This window comes from Macaca nemestrina, chromosome 10 (genome assembly GCF_043159975.1).
Source record: "Macaca nemestrina isolate mMacNem1 chromosome 10, mMacNem.hap1, whole genome shotgun sequence".
Lineage (NCBI taxonomy): Eukaryota > Metazoa > Chordata > Mammalia > Primates > Cercopithecidae > Macaca > Macaca nemestrina.
The window spans coordinates 58,991,693-59,005,394 of NC_092134.1; positions in this window are offsets into that span (position 1 = coordinate 58,991,693).

Here is a 13,702-nt window from a genome sequence, read left to right on the forward strand (position 1 = left end):
AATGGAAATGAGAAAGAGAATAAATAATGGAATTTGCAATGGAGCCGTGGAACATTTTGCTCATGTGGAAAGAGAAGTGCTAGTACAGAATTTTCAATATCCTAAAGCCATTAAGTCATTAAGTCATTATCTCGGCTTTTTCTTTCCTTTTAATTGATCTATACTAAATGTATGGGGGCTTCAAAATGTGATGTTGGATGATTGATAAAAACTTTGTACAGCATTTATTCCTCCATGGGAGAAAGTTGTGTTTTTATTTTCTGTGATGTTTTTCCTTCTCAGGTTATCTGTCTTCTCATGTGTGCATAATGCTAAAGTGGAGCCACCAGTTCTAAATACTATGCAGTCAATTTTAAAACTGTGAGCCAGAGTTAAGGGCCAAAAAAAAAAAAAGAATCTAAAATCACCCTTCTGTTTCAGTGCTTTTGAAATACTGTGTGCTTTACCTTTAGGTAATTGTGATTCATTTCAGACTTCTCTGAAGACTGTTGGAAATTGTGTAGGTTCCATTGTAAAAGTATTAGACTAATGGCAGAAAAGAAATATTTGCATATATGAAAATAAAATACTTGATCCCTTTCATGTGGCAGGTACATAATTAATAGAGGTAACTAACTGAGAGAATAAATTAATGAAAAGTGAAGAAGTATTATAGGTTGTGAAGAATTATGGCTCAGGAAATATTAGAAATCTTATACATAGTTTTTGAAATATATTTTGAGGTCATCATAGTATGTTGTGATAAAGAAGAACCATATGTATATTGAAGGAAATAGATAATAGCTTAAGAGAATCTGATGTACTTTGTTTAAAAGATAAGTTGTGAAATAAATAGGAATTGGCTTGGAATCGCAAAAAGTTATGTCTTTTAAAAAAGGAGAGATTAGATATAGAAAAACTAAATGAATAAACATGAAATAGAACAATTGATTTTTTAACCTCAATTTACAGAATATGTGGCTCCAAATTTCACCTAGGGCAAAGTTCTGCATACTAACATTTTTATACATTTACTAAAACCATTCTAATTGCATGACTTTATTCTAATCTTTATTAATGGTAAAAATATTCAGTAATTATATTATTGAACCATAAATTTACCAAAAATAGGCCAGGCGCAGTGGCTCATGCCTGTAATCCCAGCACTTTGGGAAGCCAAGGCAGGCGGATCATGAGGTCAGGAGATCCAGACCATCTTGGCTAACATGGTGAAACCCCGTCTCTACTAAAAATACAGGAAAAGAAAAATAGCTGGGCGTGGTAGCGGGCTCCTGTAGTCCCAGCTACTCAGGAGGCTGAGGCAGGAGAATGGCGTGAATCCGGGAGGCAGAGCTTGCAGTGAACCCAGATCGCACCACTGCACTCCAGCCTGGGTGATAGAGTGAGTGAGACTCCAACTCAAAAAAAAAAAAAAAAAAAAAAAAATTACCAAAAATATCTAACTAGATAGTTTTGGATTTTTCCTTCTATGTAATGACTAAAACGCTGTTAGAATATGCTAGGTATTGCTATCTTCAGTTGAGATTAAACCAAGTAACTTGTCTAAAAATAACATTTCAGGTAAGGGATAGGACAAAAATTAAGGAATATATGACCCTAAATTAATGTTCTTCCTATTCTAAAAGGCCTCCTAGCATTCAGTCAGAGAGAGGAAATACACTTCAAATATATACACTATTTTTATCTTATTAATGAATATGAGAGGGGGGTAGATAGAAAGTGAGGTGGTTGGGGTTGTATTTTAGGCTGATTACGGAGAGTCCTCTCTGATAAAGGGATGAAGGGATAAAATAAGAGATCTAAGTAGGGTAAGCAAACCTTCTCTGATTATAGAAAGGGTAAAGAGAGGAGCAATCCAGGCAAGAGAAGAAATATAAATGCCCTAAGGTAGAAGCTTAAGTAATGTGTTCGGCTGTGTGCAAAGACGCCAACATGGCTGGAACTCAGTTGTTAAGGAGGACATGAATTTAGAGATGTTGCCAGCACCAGGTCATCTAGGGACTTGTAGGTCACAGTAATTGTAAGAGGAAATAAGGGAATTTAGAACATGGGATAAGTTGGCCAGAATTGCATTTAAAAGTTTCATTTTGGCAGCAGTGTGTAAAAAAATTCTTTGCGAGTGTCAAAAAAGTGAAAACACCAGAATCAATCAGCTACCACAATGGTTTAAGGACTAGTGGGGAAGTGGTGGGAATTGGTCAGATTTGGGACATATTTTCAAGATAGTGCCACTAGGAATCGCTAGTGGAGACTGGAGGGAAATTTTATTAAAAAGAGAGATGTCAAGACTTTTGGCTTGAGCTATTGGGAAAATTAAGGAAGAGTGGTCATGAAAACTTGTAGTATGTAAAGTGTACAATACCTGCTCAAAAACCAAATGAAAGTAGTAGTTCAAGAGGTTGAAGCAGAAAAAAAAGTTACATTATACCAACATGTCAATGATATTCAAATGTATGGGGCTGGATTACATCACTGTTGGCATAAGAGTCATGGACAAGTGACGAGGTACTCAACGCTGGAGACTCCAAACTTGAAAAGTAAAAAAATATGAAGAGGATACACAAAAAGAGCCTGAAAAAAAAGAAAAACTTGTTGTTGTTGTTGTTGTTGTTGTTAAAGGCAGGACTTCATGGTGTCCCAGGGGTCAAGTGAAGGAAATGTTTTAAGAAAGAGTAATCAGTTATCTTAAATGTTAGTGCCATAAAATTCTGAATAATTATTAACCATTGGATTTGGTGATGTAGAGCTCAGTGGTGTTAGAATGAAATTTTAATGGAGTAGTGGAGAGAAAAATGTTTGAGGCAGGTTTAGAATAAAAAAGATGCAGTGGTAATACAGAGCAATGGTAAATCTTGTAGGAGCTTTGTGGAGATGAGGGATAGGGAAATAAAGTAAAAGTTAGAGGGGGAAATATATCTAAAAGAAAAGTTGTTTGCTATCATAGGATTATTACAACATGACTGTATGACAATGAAAAAATATAAAAGAGAACAATTCTGATGAAATTAAAAAAAAAAAAGAGGAGTAGGAAATAACCTGAATGAAATTCTTACACAGGTAAGAGGGGTGCTAGTCAATGCATAAGTATATAGGTCTCTTAATTTAGTTTTTTTTTTTTTCAGAAAGCAGAGCATGAGACAAAAGTATGGCTGCATATAGTTTATTTAGAAATGTTTCCTGGAAGAAGAAGTAAGTGAGCAGGTAGAATGGGATAGAAAAAAGGAAAAGCCAATAACAGTTGCACCATTGAGGATGTGCTTTTCAAAGAGATCAGATAAAAATACAGAATCTATTTAGAATTTTCTATTTGCTCACTTTACTCCACTTTAATCCACTGCCTTTCATATCCGCTATTTAAGGGTCATCTCTAGGGGTGTTCGTGATGATCATCATCATGATGATGATTATAATGATTGTATGTACTGAGTTTAACACACCCTAGGGAACATGACTGATGAATTAATTCAATCCCTGATATAAAATGGATTTTCCTTCTAAAAGTTATAAATAATTACTATGAAACTGTAGAATTATCAACTCTAATTATTCACTGAGAACATTGAGCAGGGTAGGAGAAGAGACATTTTTATTTGTTGAGGATGCTCACAGGGGCACTACATGTTTGTCCACTAAGAGAAACCTTTTCGGCCGGGCGCGGTGGCTCACTCCTGTAATCCCAGCACTTTGGGAGGCAGAGGCGGGCGGATCACAAGGTCAGGAGATCGAGACCACGGTGAAACCCCGTCTCTACTAAAAATACAAAAAATTAGCCGGGCGCGGTAGTGGGCGCCTGTAGTCCCAGCTACTCGGGAGGCTGAGGCAGGAGAATGGCGTGAACCCGGGAGGCGGAGCTTGCAGTGAGCCGAGATCGCGCCACTGCACTCCAGCCTGGGCTGGGCGACAGAGCGAGACTCCGTCTCAAAAAAAAAAAAAAAAAAAAAAAAAAAAAAAGAGAAACCTTTTCTTCTGTACGTCTCTGTTGAAACTAACTTAGAAACAGGCTTGTCTCTAAATACACTTTACACAAAAGATAAAGCCCATAGAGTTTCATATGTAATAGGAGACATTTCAAATTGTTAGTGTAAGAAGTGTATTTATGGTCCTGTGTGGGAGTCTAATAATGCCTATTACCTATGGTAGATGCGCATGGATATTGACTCATTCTGAATTAGTTAGCACCATTAGTCATAGGATTTCACAATATGTCAGAGTATTTGCTTTTGTCTTCACTTTTACTGACGTACAAGCAGGTTAAGTGACTTGCCAATGATCGTCAAACATGTTGGAGAAGAAGCCAAGAATAGATTCTTAAGATTCTGACTCCAAGTTATTTATTTCACTGTACTTATTGACTTTACCTTCTGCTTAGCCATTTGTTGGGCACATTTACAATAAATTTAATGAAAAATGGCATTCCAATTTTTTTAAAAAAACTTTACCTTATACTTCTGGCAGAATGAAAACAGACTAAGTTTGCAAGGCAAATGCAAATTTTTGACGAAAGTCTCCTTTTAACAACTTGGATCATTCATATAATTTCTTAAAGTCTCAGTTTCTACATCTGCAAAATCAATACAGTAGTTTGTTAGATACCTTTTAACTCCTATGTTCTATTTTTCAAGCAGAAGATAACTGAAGATTTGGTCATTTTAACTTCATTTGTGAGGTTTGTGTCGTTACCATTTGGGTTTCTAATCAAATATTCCCCTCATCTATTATGAGGAATCTTAAAAGTGCACATTCTTAGGACTCAGCCATCACAAGGCTCCACTAGGAAGTCCATTGTTATCTCTTCCTCCTAGAGCGTCAGCTAATTGAGCTTTCTTAGAGTCTAATAGTATCTTTCCATTACTTCTAGAAATATACATGTCTGTGGAAATCTCAGGTCCACTTTCAGAATTAAATCTCATGAAAGAGCTTGCCTGTTTTTGTTCCCTGATATATATATTGTTCGCTAACATATAATATATATAAATACATGTATGTGTATATGTATACATATATGTATATATACATATGTATATGTATGTATATATGTATACATATATGTATATATACATATGTATATGTATGTATATATGTATACATATATGTATATATACATATGTATATGTATGTATATATGTATATGTACGTATATATGTATACATATATACGTGTGTGTGTGTGTGTTTCTGGTGACTGGAAGTGTCTAGCACATAGTAACAAAAACAACTTGTATGAATTTATTAGACACGAAAAGAGCTATAACTCTGCCCTATACAGTCTCAGAGACACCATTGGTATAATGCCCATGATAAAAACACAAGACACATAATAAAATGATTAGATAATACTAAATATTTCTTAACATCTCACCTCCACTTCAAGGCCCAATTCCCAGAAATTATTTGCTTTATTTTTTGTATGTTTTTAGTTCCTATAAATGTTGCCCACACAATTCTAATGAAAATATGTGTACCTCTATTTTTGATCTTATCAGTCTCTGCTCTGAAAGACTAGGAAATTGGTTTACCAACCTGATCTGTACATCTGAATGCTTTATGAACTTGTTTCTTGTATTAGCAAAATTCTGATTGTCTCTACTTATTCTTAAATGTCTATATCTTGCTATTCCAAATCTAAATAGATTTTTTCTTATCTTTGCTTCTTAAAATGAGGAAATTAGATGCTGCCTTTATTTACTTCTAGCTCTCTACACCCAAACTATTCCTTGCTAAGTCATTTTGATACAGACAGGAGGCTGAAAAATATGGGGTAGAAGAGGATGGTCCCCAGCAAAGGCCCCACCCTCAAGCCTGGAAAACTGCAGCCCTAAAAGGGAACAGGCATTCCTGTTTTTGCACCCAGATATTGCCTTTTCCAAGACCACTCTGGCTTGCCATGCTCCTGTCTTGTGCCCATATAAACCCCAAGCTCCACCAGCAGAGTGACAGAGAGGTATGGCAAAGAAGGAGAGAAGAGAAGGAGTGTCTGAACATTGAGAGAAATTCAGCTGGGGATGTTTGGAGAGGAGATTGGCTGGGGGAGAGCTGAACTCAAGGGCAAGATCAGAACATCTTCCCACTCCATCCCCTTTCCAGCTCCCCATTCATCCCACCGAAAGCTACCTCTGTCACTCAATATAATCCCTGCATTCATCATCCTTCAAGTCTGTGTGACCTGATTTTCCCTGGATGCTGGACAAGGATCCAGGTACCAAGAGGTCAGGGTGTAAAAGGCTGTCACCCTGACTCTCCACTGAGCTGGTTAATATTTAGCCATCCACAGATGGCAAAGTTAAAAGAGAATTGTAACACTCCTAGATACTGCCATGGGGCCCAAGCCAAAATGCACTTGCCTCAGCTCACCTGTGTACTCCCCTTCCCATAAGGAGTTTGAGCATGCAGCAGCCAAGTAAACAATGACTCCCTTCATGAGGGTTCCCCTGAAAGGGCCAAGGGAATTCTCCCATTTTGTCTGTGGTCTCACTCAGGATCCAGCACACAGATGAGTACAGATGTGGAACTGTTGAATCTACCTCTTTTCCAAGACCTTGCCTTTCTTCTCTTTCTTTTGAGTGAAAGGAATATTGGCTCTGTTTCTCTTCATGGGGGGTTAGCCATCATATGGAATCAGGACAAGGCCCTAGGTCAGCTGAAGGCATCTGGCTGAAGCCATTCCTGACTGTGCTGGATCACCCCCGGACTGGCTCCTAGTTCCCAACCACAGGTGGGCATTGGCCAAGATCCCCAGATCTTGCTATGGTATCTCTTCTTTTTTCACAGTTTGAAATGGCTTCTATTTCTTCCTTTATAATGTTAAGGGTTTTGCTACAGACAGCAACAATAATATTAAGTAGAATGAGCATTTGGCCCAGCCATCAGAGGTGCAATTCAAAATAACATTGTGTCTGTTTGTTTTTAGACGTATGACACCAAACCTCACCCCAATGGTCACAGGAGTGTGTGTAGACAGGCACATTTCAGACTTAATCTAAACAGACCCATGCAGTCCCTGAAATACTTCTTTGTCCCAAATTTGATTCCAGGCTTCAGGTTGAGGCCTTAGAAAGGAAAACCAGATCTAAGGAATCCAAAGTCACTAACGGGCACAATGTAAATTCCTGCTGATTAAACCCTTGCTTCATGGAAGGAGACCATGCCCCATGACATGGATGAGGCTCAGGAAACTCAAAGATTGTCAACAGCAGGGGAAGTAGGGCATATGTGGATAGGAACAGACACTCCCAGCCCCTAGGGACCCTTGTTAACCTGGGTGAAAGCCACTTTGGCACCCATGGGTGGCGTCTGCCAAGGTCTCCCAGACTTGGGGACAAAAAGATGGAAGAGAGAGGGGGGATGCCCACTTCCTCTCCACCACACCCTGAGTTATCACAGAAAGAAAGAAGGGAAATCAAGGACACCTTTACTCCTTTACTACCCTGTCTTTCAGAATGGACAACTGGCTATCTTCACCATCCCCAGTTTATCTCCTCTGGAGTGTATCCTGAACCACTAAGACTGTTTTGACCCTCAGACTCTGGAGGAAAAATGCCTCATAGCCAGCTGCACAAAGGTTTGGCCATATTATAACAGACTAGGTTGGCCTCAGGAAGGAATCATTTATTTTGATACCATCCAGAAGTTGGACCTTTTCTGTAGGCAAGAAGACAGATGGTCTGAGGCCCAATATGTCCTGGCTTTCTATACCTTGCAGGGCAATCCAGACCTTTGTCAACAGTGCAGGATTGACTCAGCCTTCCTGTTTGCCATCTCAGGAGAGACTGCAAGCAGCAATCCCAGGGAGCTAAAGAAATGAATCGGGCCAGACATGGTGGCTCACTTCTGTAATCCCAGCACTTTGGGAGGCTGAGGTGGGTGGATCACCTGAGGTCAAGAGTTCGAGACCAGCCTGGCCAACATGGCGAAACCCTGTCTCTACTAAAAATATAAAAACTAGTCAAGCTTGGTAGTAGGCACCTATAATCCCAGCTACTTGGGAGGCTGAGGCAAGAGAATTGCTTGAACCCAGGACACGGAGGTTGCAGCAGTGAGTCAACATTGTGCCACTGTACTCCAGCCTCGGTGAGAGAGTGAAACTCTGTCTCAAAAAAAAAAAAAAAAGAAGGAAAAAAGAAAAGAAAAGAAATGAATCCCAGAGGCACCCCCAGCAGAGAAGCTAGCTCCCTCCAGCCCCACTCCTCCAGGTCCACCCTGACCTCCTTATCCAGCTTCACTCTCTCACTTTTCCCATCTTGGAAGTCCTCGCCATAGGCAAGCCACAGTTTCAATCTTGCCACTTGAACAGATACCTGGTGAGTCTGGCCTCAGTAGGGTCCAGGTCTCCTTTTCTCTATAGGACTTAAAGCAATTTAAGGGGGATTTTGGCAAGTTTTCAGATGACCCTTACAGATACATAGAAGCTTTCCAGAATTTAACGCAGATACTTGAACTTTCTAGGAAAGACATTATGTTACTTTTTGTGTGTGTGTGACAGAGTCTCACCCTGTCACCAGGCTGGAGTGCAGTGATGCGATCTCAGCTCACTGCAACCTCCACCTTCTGAATTCAAGTGATTCTTCTGCCTTAGCCTCCAAGTAGCTGGGACTACAGGTATGTGCTACCAAGTTGGGCTAATTTTTGTATTTTTACTAGAGATGGAGTTTCACCACATTGGCCAGACTGGTCTCAAAATCCTGACCTCATGATCCACCCACCTGAGCCTCCCAAAGTGCTGGGATTACAGGCATGAGCCATCACGCCTGGCCGACATTATGTTACTTTTGAATCAGACGTTGATGAACACTGAGAATCAGGCTAAATTGCAAGCAGCAGATAAATTTGGGTATGAGTTTTTTATCACATATATCATCAGGAATGGGTGATCCTTATCCAACTGGAAGAGATACAGTACCAGTGAATGACTCTGGATGGGATCCCAGCAACAAGATTGGGCACTGGAAGAGGAGACACTTTCAGGTGTTCATAATGGAGAGTTTACATACGACTAGGACCAAGCCTCTCAGTTACACCAAGTTATCCATGATAGACCAGGAATGTGATGAGAATCCCACTGCCTTTCTGGAAAGGTCAAGAGGGGCCTTGGTAAAGCACATCTCTCTATCTCCTGATTCTGTCAAGGGACACCTAATCCTGGAGGATAAATTTATTATTCAGACAGCACCTGATATCAGGAGGAAGTCAAAGAAACAGGCCCTGGGACTGGATAGTACATTAGAGGACCTCCTGAAAGTGGCTACCTTGATCTTCTCCAACAGAGATGGGGAGACACACGAGAAAGAGACAGAAGCTTTGATGGCCATCATACAAGCCCATAAACCCCATAATTCTCAGGGTGCACCTAATAACTGCTACAGATGTGGCAAGAACAATTATCTCTCTTCTAAAATTTAACTGCTCCCATAGAAGGTTTAATTTCTTTCCACAGGATGAAACATCTTGGGGTACAAGTTGTTAGTATATTTACTTCTTATTTCTGTAATCTTTGTCACTAGATTCTTTTCTTGTATAATACATGTTTAACCCAAGCATACTTAACCTTATAAAGCTTGGGTTTTTTTTTTTGTTTGTTTGTTTGTTTTTTCTCTCACCTAGAAGCTATCAAACTCCAAATGGTTAGTCAACTGGAGTCTCAGATGATGGCTCCCTTTTGCTGGGGACCCGTAGATAAGATCTGGGAGTAATCTGACTGCCATTTTCCCCAAAACAATGCCCCCTGTCAGCAGCTAAAATTGGTTGTTGTTCATATTCTAATGTGCCTCTTTAGAGGCAAACAATGATACAGACAGGAGGCAGGGAAATACTGGGTAGAAGAGAGAGGTTCCACAGCAAAGGCCCCACCCTCAAGCCTGGAAACCTGCAGCCCTAAATAAGAACAGGTATTCCTGTTTTTGTGGCCAAATGTTGCCTTTTCCAAGACCACTCTGGCCTGCCATGCCCCTATCCTGTGCCCATATAAACCCCAAGCTCCACTGGCAGAGCAGCAGAGTGGTACAGCAGATAAATAGAGAAGAGAAGACGCATCCGAACATGAAGAGGAGTTCGAGCTGGGAGCAGTGGCACATGCCTGTAATTCCAGTAGTTTGGGAGGCCAAAGTGGGTGGATCACTTGAGGTCAGGAGTTCGAGACCAGCCTAACTAACATGGTGAAACCATGTCTACTAAAAATACAAAAATTAGCCAGGTGTGGTGGCAGGTGCCTGTAATTTCAGCTACTTGGGAGGCTGAGGCAGGAGAACCACTTGAATCTGGGAGGTGAAAGTTGCAATGAGCTGAGTTCACACCATTACACTCCAAACTGAGCAACAAGAGCAAAACCTCTATCTCAAAAAGAGAGAGAGAGAAAAAAAAAAGAAAAAAAAAAGGAGCTTGGCTGGGGACAGAGAGGAGATCATCCACAAGATGGCCAAACTCCAGGAGAAGACAATCTTCCCACTCCATCCCCTTTCCAGCTCCCCATCCATCCCACTGAGAGACACCTCCATCACTCAGTAAAATCCCTGCATTCACCATCCTTCAAGTTTGTGTGACCTGATTCTTCCTGGATGCTGGACAAGGACCCAGGCACCAAGAGGGTAGGGTGTGAAAGATTGTCACCCTTACTCTCCACTGAGATGGTTAATATTTAGCCATTTAGTTTTGTGGACAGCAAAGCTAAAAGAACATTGCAACACTTCTAGACACTGCAGCGGGGCTGGAGCCAGAAAGTGCCCGCCCTGGCTAACCTGTGTGGTGTTCTCTCGTAAAGGGTTTGCGCGCATAGCAGCCGAGTAAATGAGCCACCTGCTTCGTGAGGGGTCCCACAAAGGGGACAAGGGAATTCTGTCATCTCAATTTGTTTTTTGGTGTGAAGATATGCCTGCTCTTTGTTGCAACAGCTCCGTTCCACCTTTATGAATGTTTCTATTGCAATGAGATCTGGTTACATTCTGCAAATGGGGGTCATTAATAGGAAATGGAAGGGATAAGTTTTATTTTTCTGCTTCTGGTAGTAAACATGGTATATCTTTTTCCAATCTTTTAACTTTCCTGCTTTTTGTATTTAAAGTGTTTTTTTTTTTCTTATTGATAGCATATATTTGGATATTGCTTTTTATGCCATCTGACAAATTTGGCTTCTAACTACAGTATTTAGTCCACTTATATTTAACATAATTATTGATAAAATTAAGATTTAACCATCCTCTTCCCTTTTTATTTAGTTTTGTCTCATAAAATAAGTGTTCTAATTTCTCTAAAAAATGTGTAGAATTGGTATTATTTCTTATGTTTTTGGTAGAATATACCAATAAATCCTTCTAGGCCTGATGTTGAAATTGTAAAGGAATTTTTAATTAAAAATGTAATTTCTCTAATGTATTTAGTACTATTCATACTTTGTGTATTTTAAAGCCCACTTTGTCAGTTTATGTCTTCTAAGGAATTGGTCTATTTCATCGAAGTTGTTAAATTTATTGCCATTAAGTTGTTTATAATGTTTCCTTTTACTGGCTATAGTATCTATGTTATCCTTTATTGACTATAGAATGTATAGTGATTTTTTTTTTCCCTTTATTTCAAATATCAGTCATTTTCTTTCCCTCTGGTCAGTCTACCATAAGTTTTATCAATATTACTGATCTTTTTTAACTGCTTTTGGTTTAATTGATATTCTTTATTAATTTCCTATTTTTTATTATACTAATCCTTGATTTTATGTTTATTATTTCTTGCATTCAACTTAATTTGCATTTAATATTTTCTTCCATTCTCAGCTTTTTTGGGTGAAAACTTAAGCCATGGATTTGAGATATTTCTATTTTTCTTATATAACATGTAAATCTATACATTTTACTGAAAGCACTCAGTTTTGTGTATCCTACAATTTTTATTTCTGGCTAGGAATGCTGGCTGGCTCATGTCTGTAATCCCAGAATTTTGGGAGGCCAAGGAAGGAGGATTGCTTGAGCCCCAGAGTTAAAGACCAGCCTAGGTAAAATAATGAGAACTCATCTCTACAAAAAATTAAAAATTAGCCAGTAGTCATGGTTCCTGCCTTTGGTACTGACTACTGGGGAGGCTGAGGCAGGAGCATCACTTGAGCATGGGAGGTCAAGGCAGCAGTGAACTGTAATCATGCCACTGCCCTCCAGCCTAGGTGATAGAGCGAGACTCTGTCTCAAATATATTTTATATATATATTAATTAATTTATTTATTTATTTATTTATTTTATATATTTCTTGTGCTTTCAGTTTCACTCAGATTAAAATGGCTTATACTTTCCATTGCAAGTTTTTTGTTAATCCAGTTTCATTTAGGTTGTGTTTAATTTCAAGATAGGAATTTCCAGATAGCTTTACTGATTTCTGGTTTATTTAATGTATTGATTTATAGTTTAATGTCCTAGTCAAAGGACATACTTTGGACTTTTTTTAACAGAGAATTTGAAAACATTGGATACTCAGCTATTACTGGGTGACATGTTCTATAAATATGAATTAGATCAATTTTCTTTTTAATGTCCTTTTAGTGTTCTATATTTTCACTGATTTTCTGTCTTTTTGTTAAATCTAAAACCAATAGAAGCATGAATGAAGAAAACTTAAATAATAACTTCCCCTCTCATCTCCTTCTGATATTCCAAGTACACATATTTAAGTCAGTTGGTGACCTAAGTTGTAAGGTGACTGCAGTTGTTACATTGGTCACTGCAGCTTCATTCATTTTTATCCATTCTTTTTTTCCACCGTGCTTTATTGTGAATATTTTCTATTTCTACATCCTTATGTAGAGTGAGCCTATGTTCTGCAGTATCTAAGCTGCTTTCAAGTCCATTCTGTGAATTTTCATCTTGGATGTTGTACTTTCCATCTATTAGAAAGTTATTTAGGCCTTTTTCATAACTTCCATTTTTCTTTTCAATACGTTCATCTTTTCCTTTAAATACTTTTACCTAATGATAACAGATATTTCAGTGTCCTTGTCTGCTAACTCTATTTTCTTCCTTCTTTTTAGATGTGATTTTATTAACAAAATTTTTGTCACATTTTCCTGATTCTTGCTATGGCTAGCATTCTTAAATTGTATTCTGAACATTATGACTCCGTGTCTGGACATCATTTTCTTCCTTTAAACAACGTTGAGCTTTGGATCGATAGGGAATTAAATTACTAGTGATTCTATTTGTTACTTTTGAAACATGTTTTTAATATTCATTTGGTTGATTTGGGGTAGCTTTTATTAAGTCCACAGTTTGTTTCCTCTACTAGGGTGTGTCTTTCTGTGGTCTGTACTGAATGTCCTTTATGGTTAATAAGAACTCTTGTCTCTGGTTAATTGAAATTTGAATCGTTTGACTGTATGGAGTGTGGTTCAGCTCACAGCTTTCTGGTTGCTCTGCCTTGTGGAGTTTCACCCCATGCATGTGCAATTTAGTACAGTCATTCATCATTTAACAATGGGGATACATTCTGAGATGTGTATCATTAGGTGACTTTATCATTGTGTGAACATCATAGTGTGCTTACACAAAACTATATGGAACAGACTACTATACACCTAGGCTAGGTGGTGTAGCCTATTGCTACTAGCTTACAAACCTGTACAGCATGTTACTGTACTGAATACTGTAGGTGATTTCAATACAGTGGTATTTCCATATGTAAACATAGAAAAGGAACAGTAAAAATATGATATTATAATTTTATGGGACCACCATTT